This window comes from Malus domestica, chromosome 15 (assembly GCF_042453785.1).
Source record: "Malus domestica chromosome 15, GDT2T_hap1".
NCBI classification, from domain to species: Eukaryota; Viridiplantae; Streptophyta; class Magnoliopsida; order Rosales; family Rosaceae; genus Malus; species Malus domestica.
Window position 1 is genome coordinate 38,787,815 of NC_091675.1, and position 15,662 is coordinate 38,803,476.

Below are 15,662 nucleotides of genomic sequence, written 5' to 3' on the forward strand. Positions count from 1 at the left end.
ACTCAATGAACTTAGGAAAATCTGAGAGTTAATTAGTGTTGTTCACAATTAATTTGGGGCATTGTCATTCATGGTTTACTGTTGTGTTCCTTTCAAGTGCAAATATAAGGATAGTATAACGGCACAAGTAAGGGTGTCGAACCAAACCTGGTTTTTGCTAGTCCTCGAGCATAACTAAAACTAAAACAAATAAAACAAAGAAAAATCTAACTAGACCACTTTCGCTGGCTAAATGATTGCACTGAGCATGTGCAACAAGCCTTTAAACCTCTAGGTGTCCCTAGTAGGAGGAGTTGCGTCTCCTGAGGGTTTACAGCAATGACGCCCACAAACATCTACAAATTCAACAAATAAATTGGTTAAAGCATACTTGAAACAAACTAATAAGAACCAATGAAAGCTTAGTCATACATTCAAACGAAAAGTCTGCCACTTCAAAGAATCATATTATATGTGTAGTGTAAAAATATTGCTCCATGATTCATGACTTCAAAAGCACCATACTCAAAGACTGAAGATAGAATTTGCCTCAACTCTAATTCTCACAGACTGTCACTCAAATTTTCACTCATATCCTAAGGTGTAGTCTCTCGACAAACATATGTGAGTAAAGTTATGTAAAAGGGAATCAAAATTCTCACATATGAAACATGAAATAAAAGCACAATTTCTTAATATATCTCATGAAAGGAATCAAACACTAAGAATATGGATAGCACACATACTTACCAACACCCATGAATATATCCATAAAGATCAGCTAGGTCTTTCATAAGGTTGTAATGTAAGGCTTAGACTAGGAGCTACGAAAGAATGGATAGGAAATACTAGAGCCTGTGACATACCAAAGTGTCTTTGTTGTGAAACCAGGAAGCTCTCCTCTTGAATTGATCTTCATTGTTTGTTCTTAGCGTCCAGGACACACGTGCGATAGTGAAGGATTTGGAAATTGCATCTTCTTTATTCATTTTTTTCCTTTTTCTTTTTTTTTTTCAAACTTTTTTTTTTCTTGTTTTGCAATTCAAGCACATGTTACCACGGTACACGACACATTCTTGATCTAGAGCTCAATCTATCTGTCTTCATCACTTTGGTATTCCCCAAACTATAAGGTATGGCTGTAATGGGCTAAGATGGGTAGAGTTTGGTGTAGGTGACGAAAGAATCAGGTTAAAAGTGTTTGGCTGCAAAAAAGATGAATGGAACATACAAAGGGTTGGGAATAAAGCCATTTGGTGGTTAAAACATGCATAGCGTAACATCGTCTCAATGGGTTGATTCATAAGTGATAACAAGCGCATGGTATATGCAACAGAGAATTATTCTTAGCATTCAATCAACAAGAAATAATGAGATAATTTTAAGTGAATTTGAAAGAAAAAGATAGGAACAAAAACACTTTAAACCCTCTTGAAGATGCAAATAGGCTCAAAATAGCTCACTAGGGTAGTCTCCACTATTCTTCTATAATTTGAGCATGGTACCTTAACCATCATAATTCCAAGAGTAACAACTTTGTAAAAGAAAATAAGATACAAAACTTTTTCATGACAACACTATAGTTTTGTTTGTAAACATAGCCTTATACATTCACATTAGCAAGCAAAAGCAAACTTAACCAAAACTAAAAATAAACGAAAATTTTCAATCCCTCACCCCCAAACCCAAACTAAGCATTGTCTTTGATGCTTAAAAATGAATGGAATGCATGCAATGCAGCAAGGTAGAGTATGCACGGAATGAAATAAGACAAAAAGTAAAAGACACAAAATAAAAGGAAAGAACACAAACCCAGCTAGGTTGCCTCCTAGCAAGCGCTCTATTTCACATCTAGGCAAGAAGCGGTACCATGATAGATGAACACCTAGGGTAGCAAGAAGTCAAGGTACCTCCGAACCTTGGTCGGAAGAAGTGGTTTCTTTCGAGGGACTTTGAATATAGTGCGTTGAATTTCCACAAGGACTTGATTATGATGGTATTTTCATCTCTCTTTGTGAAGAAGCATATCCTCGAAAATTGTTGAAGATGTGGCTGGAGCAATGATTTCAATGGATGAATGAAATTCGTTCAAGGCAACAATCTCATCGTCTAGCTCCGAATCTTTTTTCTTATGGTGAATGGGCAACAATTATTCATCATCCAACTTCAATTTGTTTTTCTTTTGATATGGTAGCAAATCATCTCCAAAAGACTCCGAAGATGGCATCTGTAAAGATGTAAAACAATAGGGAGAATCCAACATAACTTTCGAAAAAAATTCAAGCAAATTAAAAGATTGGGAAAGAGCTTCAAATTCAAGAACTTTTCTATGTATATCAGCACAACTAGATTCCATTGATTGTTCACCGTTCACATCTTGACCATCACCACATGGTTATTCATTTAACGCTTGGACAATATGCCCCAATTGAATTTCCAACTTGGTAAGTGCAATGGAGTGTTCTTGAATCATGCTACTCGTTGATTGTTGAAATTGTGAAGTGCTTTGAGCAAGTAGCTCCAAAGTGTCCTCCAATGAATTGTCAAAGGGGGTCTTCTTTGAGGGAGGTGCAAATGCTTGATTTGGAGTTTCCATGTAGCTCCAAGACTCATGATTAGGGTTCCTCCAAATAGGGCTATATGCATTTGACAATGGATGCATTGGCCTTTGGTTGGAGAAACTTATGAGGTGTGAATGCTCTCAGACAAATGTAGGAAATTCATCTCTCCTAGGACACAACTGGAAATGATGACCAGTCTTGGCACATAATGGACATACACCATACATCTTTTTATACAATCTGAAATCAAAACAAACTAAATTGTAAATGAAAAATCTAAACTAAGAAAATAAAAACAAATAGAGTTTATAAAGCAAGGAATTATAGGGGACTGAAATCAATCCCTGGCAACGGCGCCAAAATTTTGTTGTGTTCCTTTCAAGTGCAAATATAAGGATAGTATAATGGCACAAGTAAGGGTGTTGAACCAAAAAGACTAATTAGACCTCTACAATTACTAGCTTTATGTGAACCCTAAAGAAAATGCAAATGAAAATTGAATTTAGATTTTTGTTTTGAAAGCTAAGGTAACTTAAAATGCAAGACAAGATAAAGATGAATGATAGATTGATTTAGAAACGATGGGAATGGAACTAGGAATATCGATTTCACCATTACAAGCCAATTCAATGAAAATTAAGTCAAAACGTATTCAACTCTCCAATCTGCAACTAAGGTTCGTTTTACTTATTTATGATCATCCATTTGATGTGTGGTTGTGATTAAGTACTCCTAATCTACAACCTAGTTGTGATGTTCAACTTAGATTACCAAATAAGAATCCATTAAGAACAAGAAAACTTCAAAGAACCAAAGAAATCACATGGCAGGATGTATGCATAGCAGTTTCTTCATTCATTCACATGTCCACCAAGATTAAGCATGATGTGTACTATAACCTTGATCAAATAATTCATAAGCAGCCCTAATGGTGATCAAACATTAAGATTAACAAACAAATTATACTATAAAATCAGTGAATAAAACAAGAACACAGATTGGTAATTTCAATACTTTAACTTAATAACATAGAGTAGGTTTGCAAGGCTACATTGAAATTCCCAGCTATGAACTTAATTACACAACATAATTACTGAATATATAAATTTCAAGAACAACATGAGTGAAATTGAAGTTCAGAAGAAACCCCCTTGAAGCAATTCTGATGTTGAACTTCTCCAATAACAGTGTGGCTACGAGGTTTCTTTGGTGGCTGCGGATGATGAATGGAGAAAGGATTTTATTTTTGGAAGAAAGGCCAAGGAAAGAGAAGAGAGAGTTCTCTAGGCGACCCCAAGGGGAAGCTTGTGTAAAAGTGGCCAAAACTCTCTGTTTTATGAGGTTAAAGAGGCTGTTATAGAATGCTAAGACATCCCAGTAATAGAGCATTTATTTCAGACGTTTTTTGCTATTATTGGTCTTTTAAAAGGGCCATATTCATCACCATATTCAATTGTACATTTTGAATCTCTCTCTACATCATAATCCTTATTAAATTCTCCTCTTTCAGCACCATTTTGCCGTATTTACCCTCAAATGGCTCTAAAATACAATTAACTGCACATTAACACAAAAGAGAGTAAAACGCAACCAATTTAACTCAAAATTTTCATAAAGAGACTAGGAATGGATGGTATAAATCTATGAAATATATGAGTTATCATTTATAGGAAGAATAACTGGAAATCAATTTGTATACATATCTTTCATGTGTGGAGAAGAATCCTTTAGCTATCCTTTCATCCATATTTCATTCACAACTTAATTTACTTGCTGCACTTTACTTTTGTTTTAATTAAATTCGTCCAAAATCCCACAGCCATTGTTTTTTTGTTAGTTTAACTTAGTTTTCAATTTTATAAGTTTAATTTGTGTTGATTAGCATCCCTTCTAATCCTCGGAATATAACGATCCCTACTTACTCATACTACAATTGCATAATTTATAGGGTTTAATTTGTATGTTAGTTTCTACCATACCAGGTTGCCAGTTCCTCAAATGTTCTTGGCTTTATGCCTTAGATGATGTAATGTAGCCCCCAATGCATGCCTTAAACACACATCTCAATGGCGGAGGTTTCAGAAAGCTAATCTTTGCAATCCAGACTTAATGAACGCCATATGTTGATGTAGTCGACGACAAGTTCATCCTTCCATTGCTTCGTACTTGTCAACTTCAACATGCTTACAGTGCGGCAAGTGTTGTAGAAGTGGTTAAGGAATTCCCTTTCAAGCTGATCCCATTTGTTGATGGATTCAGGTTCAAGATCGGTGTACCAGTCAAAGGCATTACTTTTCAGCGAGTGCATGAACTGCTTGACAAGGTAGTCTCCCTCTGTCCCAACATTGCTGCAAGTTTTGATGAAATGGGCAATATGTTGTTTAGGATTGCCCCTTCCATCGAATTGCATGAACTTTGGTGGCTGATAACCCCTTGGCATCCTCAAGGTGTCAATCTTCTTGGAGTAGGGCTTTGAGTACAACACGAAGTCATGCGAGCTTCCTTGGTACTGTGCCTTGATGGTGCTAGTGATCATCTCATGTAGCTGCTGGATAGAGAGAGATCTCATGAGCGTTGTTGCTTGGTCCAACTTCTCCTCTGCTTTCTCCACCAGAGGCTCTTCCTTTTCATTGGTTTCCTCCTTTGGTGAATCAACCTTCGGGTCAGCTTTGTCGTCATGATGCACCTCTAGACAATTGACGAGTGTAGCAATTTGCAAGTTATTCTCCTCCACGGTCCTTGTCAGCCTTGTAATTACTTCACTTATTTGAGCCAGCTACTCCTCGATGGAAGTTTCGCCAATAGTCATGACTTGCATGGCTACGGGACACGAGTTGCTTGAATCTGTGTCAGAAGTCAAAGTCAAAGACTCAGAGTACCTCCTCAGACCTTCTTCCCTTGGCGCCCTTAAAGAGGCTAGGGTGATCACAGGTTCGTGCTTCAGGTGCTCTTGCTCATTCAGCAGAGTTGATGGAGGGGTGGAAGGCACAACAGAGAGAATTCTTGCCTTGCTTCAGGCTGTGACGCCCAAAGTGCCACCACTTGTGGCAAGGATGCCCTTATTCTTCGTGTTGGTAGCGGGAATAGCTACATCCTTTCTTGCTGCCATTTGTGCTTTTTGCGGGTTTGAAGACAAAGATGAGAGGTAGAGAGGTCCCACTGGGCGTGCCAAATTTGTAAATACAAAAATTCTATAACGAAGGAAATGAGAAAATGTGTACAAAGTAAATTTGTATTGATTTGAATTTGTAGGTTACAATCTTTGTTTACAATTTTCTTTGATTCAATCTTCAAATTTGATGTAGATGCATAGGTTGTTGATCCAAGGGTCGTGATGACTTGATCTCGGACGAACGATTGAACGATTGCTTCAAGTTTTGAGCTTGAAACGGTGTGTGGATGGTCTTCACCTCAAAGTTGGGGCAAAGGGTGATGTTGATGCAGGATTTTGTTTATTCAAGGGTCTTGGTGACTTGATCTTGAAACGAACGTCGTTACAAGTTTTAAGCTTGCAACAAAATCTTGAAGGAATCGGCACGAGTGCTTGTTGATTCTTCAAGGGAGTGCTTCGGCTTTGGTCGAAAGAAAGCTACGGCTTTGGTTGAACGTTCTTCAAAGAGAGCTTTGGCAGCGTATTAATCTTCAAATATTAGTGTATAAGTTCTTCTCAATGTAGAATTTTCGACCTCATGCTTGTGGGAGGAACTTGTATTTATAGACTTTTCAAAGCTTGCCTTTGGATGGATTTAGCTTTGATTTGTCCATTGTATAAATTTAGGCATATTTTGTGTCTTAATTTCAGCCATCTTTACTCCCTTGGCCGAAATTTAGAGGCTTTATTGCCTATTTTGTGAACAATCTTTAATTCTTGCTTGTCTTATGAAGATGCCTTAGCTTTCTTTCCGATTTTAGGATCACTTTAGGCCTTTTTGCCAAATTTAAGGGAGTTTTCTCCCTTGAGCTGAATTTTGGGAATGTTTTGTACTTCCCTTGCTTGATTTATGCCACATGTCATTGATAACTTGTCCATTTGTGATGGGTCATATGCCACGTGGAGCTTTGTAATGCATCATTTGTATGCAACGAAATTTACATGTCTACAAATTCTTTTGACCTTCTCTATGTTGCTTATTGCAAATTCAAATTAAGGTAAAATTGCAATTTACCATCTCAATTTTGGGTTACGTAACAAATCATCTTCATCTTTCGAACATTACAATGTCACATATCAACTTACAAATTCATTGCAATATCAAACCTCCATTACATAAACTGTTAAATTGATTGTTAAGTAATGACGTGACAAATTTGGGGTCCACATTTTTAGTGACGTGGATGCATCTTTCCAACTTGTGAATAAAAAATTTAATTAATAAATATAAAGGGTTGTTTTATACACCCCACATTTTGTTGACCACACCCCACATGCTTAATACACCCCCATCTACTTTTTAAATTAAAATTTATATTAACACACTCAACTTACTTTTGTCATTTATCTTAGTACACCCTCACACCCCATATTTCTTTTGTCAATTATCGAATTAGGGTTTCGTTTTCTATAGATTTTGGGGTTTTCTGTCAATTAGGCATCACTTTCCTTTCTTGTTGCGTAGTTGCATAATACCTTGAATTTACAGATCCTTTTCACTCACATTGTCAGCAAAATAGTTGGAAATAGGATGATTGCAAGAGTTCCTTCGTCTTTCGATCAATTGGGTTGAGTCTATTAGATGATTACAGAAGTGTCATTAGGTGCGGAACATTAGGTTTCTCATCCACCATATTGGCTTCTTTAGTTTCATCTACGAGTTATATGGACAATTCAATAATCGTTACTTTCTAGGATTGATGTTGTTGGACTGCCTCGTGATGATGTTTCTTAATGTTAGCAGATTTTCTCTTTTTAAATCTTATTAGGCTTAAATAATCATTTTACGAAAAGACATATAAGTTATTTAATATAAAAATTTCATGGCGTGTATTAAACAATGTGTGGCCAAATTTGATAATAAGAAAATGATATGAAAATGCATCCATATAGTCATTTAGAAAAGTATGATTTTTAGAATATAACAAGGTCCAAAATTAAATTCCAACCTCAGCAGTTAAAATTCTTAAAAATCCAACTAGAAAATATAACAAAATCCAACGATTTCCAGTTGCAACCATATCTTCAGGGATATTCAACAATGCATCCCCCTCATAACTTTCCTAATTATACTTGGGAGCCTTAATATTAGCGTTACGCTTACCCCTGCTTGTCATGTTCAATCTGCACATGAAAAGCTACTAACATTGAGAATTTTCAAACCCCAAAAAAATCCCACTTGGATATTATCACCATCTAACCAAATCAACAATCTTTTTGTCATTCCACAGCCAAGACGTTGACAAAATGATGTACCTTGATCCTAGTACAGTATTTCCAACGAGCTAGCAGCCGTAATTCGTGAGTTTTCGGTTTCGAGCCATCCATGGTTCCAAAAACCAAACATATTCAACATTTGATTTTTGCATACGATGTTAGAGCAACTCCACCCATGGAGCCCTTCCCCCTGGCAATCCACTATTGAATCCACCCTTTTGAATAGTAACTGCCTTTAATGAATAGTAACAACCACTAATGAACAGTAATTGCCATTTGCATCTCCACCCTTGGAGTCCTCCCCCTGGCAATAGGCAATAAAATATTAGTTTTTTTTTTGTTTGTTTAAATAATACAATATAAAATTATTTGTAATTTCGGATAAGATTTTTTAAATCGTTCTCGTTGCGCCACGTGTCATTTTATAAAAAAACAATTATTTAGTGATGGATTTCGATAAGATTTTTATCCAATGTCATCGTGCCACGTGTCGTTATCTTTTGAGAATCTTTGACGATAGATTTCGATCAGATTTTAACTCGTTCAAAATTACGCCACGTGTCATTATCCGAAAAGATAATTATTGGAGATCGATTTCGATAAGATTTTTATCCAATACGATCGTGCCACGTGTCATTATCTTTTCAAAATCTTTAAGGATAGATTTCGATCAGATTTTTAACGAATGACGGCATGCCACGTGGCCTTATCTACAATCCAATCATTTCTGAATCGTTCATATAATCCACCATCCATCCTTACAAATCTCACACCAATTTTCTCAACATCTCTATCTCATTATTCATAGTTTCTGCTTCTTCTTCACCATCCATCATTACAATGTCTTCTTCTTCATCAAGGATAATGTGGGAAATCGATCAGCAAGAGGAAGAATTGTTTAACCAATCTGAAAGAATGTTCAACCTTCAGATAGCCAAAAATGAGATGGAAGAGGATGATGAGCGTAGAATGAGAGATGACGAAACAAGAATGGTCAGAGCCTCACATTCCCGTCGAGTCATCCAGACTGTTGCTCAGATATGCAGGCCTAACCGTTCAAGAAACCTTGACAGAAGCAGGCAACGACGGGGTGAAGAGCTGTTGGACGATTACTTTGTCCATAACAGTGCATTTCCTGATACGTACTTCAGACGTCGTTTTAGAATGGAACGACATTTGTTCAACAGAATCATGACTGATGTTTGCAACCATGATTCTTACTTTGTGCAAAAGAAGGATGCTTGTAGTGTTATGGGTCTCCTGCCTGAGCAAAAAATCACTGCTGCATTGCGGATGCTTGCGTATAAAGCATCTGCAGACCAAGTGGATGAGATAACGAGGATGGGGAAATCAACCATTCTTGAGGCCCTGATGAGGTTTTGCGAAGCATTCGAATCTTTGTACACTTTGAGAGAAAGATAGGAATTTGATTGAAAGTAGTTGAGAAAATATGAAATTGTGGTATAAGGTAGATGGAGAAGAAGTGGTATTTATAGAAAAGTAAAAACAATTTTTTTACAAATTTTTTTCAGATTTTTTACAATTTTTTCGGATTTTTTACAATTTTTTTTTAATTTTTATTCAAAAAATTAATCTCTGCCGTTGGATTTTAAAAAATTTGAATTCCAACACTCCAGATTGTGCCACGTGTCACAACGGTAACTTTTCTTAATTTTAAAACTATTTTTTCTTTTTTTTTTAAATTTATAAAGCAGATTAATATCAACCGTTGATCTCAGATCAAACGGTTGATATAAAATCAGCTTTTTTTTTTATTACCGTTGCAAATCGAACGGTTCTTATTAAAGAACCGTTGAGATCGAACGGACTGTGGGAAGCCACGTGGCTTCCCAACGGTAGTTGGGATGTCTGAGCGCGCGGGCCCTCCCCCCTGAAATCCTGTCGGGCAACGCGCCCCCACTCGCGAGTGAGGGGCATGCGCCTGACACAAAAAAAATAAAAAAAAAGGTCGGACCCAGCCCTGGCGTCAGCGTGACGTCACAAGGCTCGGGGACCAGGCCTGTCAATTTTCCACGGGCCTGCAACTCGGGCTCCCACCCTCACTCGGGCCCTTCACCACTGGACCTCCTCCCACCGGCCCTCAGGCCCTTTCCTGGAGCCTGTCCCCCGAGCAACAAGGATGGCTGGAGTTGCTCTTATATGTTATGAATCATGAGGGCAGATGGGATGTAGGTGGACGATAATACAACTTTAAAGTCAAGAAAGATACACTATCAATACATAGAGACCTCAATATTTAGCCCAGCCTGTATCAGGGCAGCACAAAGCATCTTACTTTTTCCCCATACTAATTAGAATTTACATTATCTAAAGAGGGAAAACATACAAAGCCATTCCTTTATCTCATACCATAGGGAACTCAGTGGAACTTCTATTAAATGTGATGTTCTGTTAAACTATTAGTAGACATAATACTCCCAATACTCCCAACACCATGTACATTGATAAGTGAATCAATATTCGACTAATATAAGAGCATCCAAAAAACAATTCAGCAAAATCCGAAAGCACAAAAAGGATCACAAGAGCTAAAAAAGGATACAGTAGAGAAACCAAACTATAAATTAACAAGAAAGCTAGCTTTGGGCCACTAAATATAGCTTATAAGTGTAAGAAAGTGAAATTGGGTACTTGGTGGAATATTCTGTAATTAAAAATTTAACTTTGCACAGTAGACTAGTCAAATGAGTTAGTCAACTAGTTACAAGTTAGTCAGAGATATAAAGTGCAGTTGCAAGAACAAATCCTTACTGACCAATATGTTCAAGTAATTAGAGTTTGCCATATTAGTTTCACTACAATAATTCCTAAACTTGAACACGTTTTCATATCAGTACATTATGCAAATAGATAAAGCAATTATGAATTAAAGTATGCTAGACTGACTAGTCAAGCTCACCAGTCAACTAAGTAAAAATTCGTTAGTTAATCAAACACAAATCTACGAATCAAACTTGGTTCACTACAAGTTATCCTAGTCAACAACAATTCAGTTCATTACTCATAATATGCAATGTAAACTTAGTCTCTAAAACATATCAAATAACAATTCATAGGATGCATAAAACATATGCAAGTAAATAAGATATGTGGACAAGTTTAAGAGACAAAGAATGAAAGAAGTTTTCGGCTGGAAAAACCCACCTCTGGGTTAAAAAACCGAGGACTCTCCACTGAGTCCAATCCACTAGTGTAAACAAGATTCTTACAAAGTATCACGCAAAACTTAATTCCTAGACCTAGTATACGGAAAAGCTTTACCTTTGTGCTACCTTGCCTTACACGAGACGAATTCCTTCGGTCTTCACGAAGTGGTAGCTCCTCCTGAGCTCTTCACCTTGTGGCACCAAAATAATTTTGTCTCCAATCTTCACAAGATATCAGCTCCTCCTGAACTCTTCACCTTGTGGCATTGAGACCAACACACAAACTATGCATATGATGATATGGCAATGGTATGCAGATCTGGATTTAAATGTCTAGTCAGTTTCACCAGTTAAATACTTGAAAGCTGAAACTGACGCGAATCCAAAAAGAGGTAAGTTCAACGATTTGAAACTTGAAAAACTTGACCTAAAACATAAATCAAAATCATAAAAACAATGCTACCCCTAATCTGCAATGATGTGGGTATTTGGTGCATGAGTGTGATTTTGTGGCTAGGGTTTTCGAGTAAGAACATAAGAGGTAGCTCCAGGCTAAAACAATTTTTTTTTTTAAAAGTGTAAATATCCTAGCCAAAACAAATGAGCATATAAACAAGATTTAAGCAAGCAATGTAAAAAATATTAGATGAAAAACATTTGCCCATAAAATATGCTTGATACTCCTAGGGGATCTGAGATAGAGAAGAAAAAGTAAAGCTCTCAAAATATTCAAATCTCAGTCCCAAAGAACAAATGAACCCTAGATGGACAATTTACAGAGGGCTTGAAAAACCATTTTCGGAAAAAAGGAGTACCAAAAAGCCACGTGTCAAGTACAAAACAATCTGGAAAGATCTAGGGTTGAAAAACCATTTTCGGAAAAAAGCTGTCAAATGGGCCCATGTGGGTTGTCTTAAAGTGTGTGCCCAACATGCGTGAAAGCATTGAGAAGTTTTGACGAGACAAAACAACTAGACAGAATGAATTGAAAATAATAGCGTGAAATGCATGTGAATAAATAAACATTTGATATGAGAAGTTAAGCTATTAAAATGATATTTCCAGGATCAAGATTCCAATGTAGCATTTTAACCCTAAAACTAACTAGAGCATGGTGGTAGAATTTACAATATTTGACAAGGGAAGCCAAACAATAAATCTAGACTTCATAGAAAGTCTAATATGCTATTAAGGGAAGTAATATTAACCTCAAGCATATAATCCAAAATAATGTATATTAATGTCATAAGATATACGTGTAGTTTAGGTATCTATCTCTAGGTATCTATTGTAATGTACCAACCTAGGAATGAACAAAACCTAAGAGAAATGCACGCATTAACAGTTATGGGACTTTCTAAATGCTCTTTTAGTGACACATCCACAAAACTGATTTCAAACTATAACTTGCCTCCCAAACAATCACTAAATGTTGTATATCAAAGTTCAAAAGATGAACAACTAAGAAGAATCAATAAACCTGGTGGGACATTTGGATAGTAATAGAAACAAAAGTCAAATGTTCATACATATAGAATGTAACCAGACAAGTTAAATTACTTAAAAGTAGACGAAGGAAAATTAAACCTCAATACTCATTTTCTTTAAGCATGGTATTGCAATTCTTTTCTGTGTTTACTACTAGAACCAATTAATAGAACATTAGCATAGCAAGCTTAAGCTTCTTGTGTGATAATATTTAGCTACTAGATGGCTTGTGCATTTTTAGCATTTGTTTCGGAGATCCATCCAAATGGTAGAATATGATATATTTCGACGCGTCGACATATTTTCCACCTATGAACACAACAGGAAGAACAGGATTGCAATCGAGGTTTCTCACTGCCCAGCCCATGTCCAACAATTCATGAAATCCCCAAAAATTTCTAAAGCACCATCTTTTGTACCAACATTGAATTGGAAAAGTATAGAACGTACAAAATAAAAAATAAATATCCAATAATAATTAACAAACTTAATACTCAAACAAGCATATTTTAGGCTAACTTTAGACAACTTTTCGGTTAAATCCCTAGATTCAAAAAAATCAATGTACCCATGTTTCAAATTCGAAGAGGGAAGGGAGAAGAGAGACTTATCTTGAACAAACAGGAGGAAATTGCATAAAAATTGCAAAAAAGAGGGAAATCAGATGCTTGTAACGACCCTCGATGCTACTTCGACGACCGCGCAAAACTCACACCCACCCCCGTTGTATGACCCAAATCGAAGCCGAGCTCGCCGGCAAATGAAGAAGAAGAAGAAGAAGGCGCAGACGAAGAAGAATGGTCGGGAGATGGGACTTGTAACCCGTATGTGAGGATGGGTTACATAACCTGTCCTATTTTCTCTAATTTTAATTTGTTGCCAATCCAGTATATGTTAGAATTTGCTCACCAAACGTGGGTTGAGTTACATGTCAAACTTAATTAAAAATATCATGTCTGATCCACCAAACAGAGCCTCATTTCACGACTCACCAATAGGTTTAATGAAGGAATCATGAGCTTTACAAGAACAAGCTTTATTCAAATGGCGTCTTTCAATTTACAGATGGAGAACAACTTACATGAAATATGTTTATCATTACAGTGATGTCCCGTTCCATAAAAGTCCATCACTTAAAATGGACCTGAAGTTTGTCTGTCTCAAAGAACAAAGAACCAATATAAGAACAAGGGCTCAATACGAGCAACTCCACTCTTAGTCTAGAAACAGTTTTTTTCTTCCAATGGTTTTGGATTAAAATTTTAGCATAACTTTTTTCAGGTAACTTTTTTAGAAATAAACTTCATGTAGATTACCCTAATTTATTTTTATAAACATTTTAATCTAAAAATATTTAAATTCCGATAAATAATGAAAAATCACTAAACCTACCTCATTCTTACACATATGCACCACATGAAAGAACATGAAAAACCACTCAACCCACCCCCACTCTTAAACACAGATACATAGTTGGGCAGAAAGAAAGAAAAAATGGAAGAATTTGTTTGACAAAAGTGAATTTATGTTGAATGTTTGAACAAATACATAGGTATATACAAAGTTTTGGGGTGAATTTTGATTCTTTTAATTGTTTTAGCTGTTAGATTTAATTTTGGGTCCTTGGATTTTTTTTTCCACCATTAGATTTGATTATATTCGATCTCAACCGTTGGATTTAATGTATTGCTTTGATTTTTTTTTTTTAAATTGAATTTGGATAGTTGGTTCAACCAACAGTCCAACCAGAAGGACCATCTAAAAAAATAATAATAATCATTGGTCTTTCCACAAGTGGCCGACAACGTCTGGGTTAAATTTGGCCCAAAAATAAGTTTTGTACCAAAACCTTTTTTCGTCCAATGATTGGAGAAGTTTTGGGCGAGTTTAAACTTAAATTTTGGGTTGTAACTCAACCATAGGAGTTAGTTTAGAGCAATAATTGTCCAGGCCAATGGGCAATAGGCAATTATTATCTTAGTGAATATTAATTGCCCGAGTGTATCCACCTTGTAAAATGAATTGCTCGAACAATTAGTATTAAAAACTATTTTTTTTTAAATTAATAAAAAGTTTAATATTATTTTATTATTAAAATAACATTTTTTTAAACCTCTCCCTCTTTGGAAACCCTCGTTTTCTCTATCCCTCTTCTCCATCCACTCTGCCTTCCCCTCTCTCTCTCTCTCTCTCTCTCTCGACCTGATAGGAACATATTTATACGACTTTGTTATCTTATTTCTTTGCATTTACTTAGTTAATTTCCATTTATTTTGGTAATTTAAGTTATTTTCGTATTATTGAAGGTCCAGTTCGTAAAGATGACAATAAATGACAAAATAGAGCAATTTGGAGCAGTTTTGGATTTGGATTGGATAGCATGCGTCGATTGCATATGGCCTGGACATTTTTGGTGTTTAAATGGTGTTAGACATGTGCTAAAATCTGGAGAAATTAAAGTTGAGGCTTGGAAGGCAAGAAATTACACAAGAAAGAGGAATCCTAGTTGGAGAGGAACATTATCTTATCCTATCTTAACCAACCTTATCTTATCTTATCTCCAGCTGTAAGGAGGAATCCTAAATCACATTCCAACACTTTCTACATGATTCTTAGAGTCCTAAAATAATTCAAAATGTCAAAACCCCTTCCTCATTGGATTCAGCCGTTCCCTCCCTATATATATGAAATTAATTTTCAGAGTTCTTTCTATCTTTGTTTTAAGTTTCAATCTTTATCTTGGATTGTTTTTCAGTTATGATGAACATGTGTAACTAAGTTTCGTTTTTAGCTAGAGGTGAATTTGAGGCCATGATCTTATGTTTTATATAAATTGATTACATCCAGTTATTGTTTCTTAAAACATGAATGTGATTTACTTATCTGCTTTATAGATAACTTATTTTTCTATGTTTATTAAGGGTGCACACTTAGTTTGCATGCAGAGATTTGATGCTAAAATATAAGAGAATTTTACCTAATCGTTATGAACTTATATTTGCAAGTAGTAAAAGTCACTAGTCATGATTGAGTTAAGTAAATTCTTGGCAGGAGTATCATGCTTTTCATAGTTAATAATGTTTTGTCAATGCTTATGAT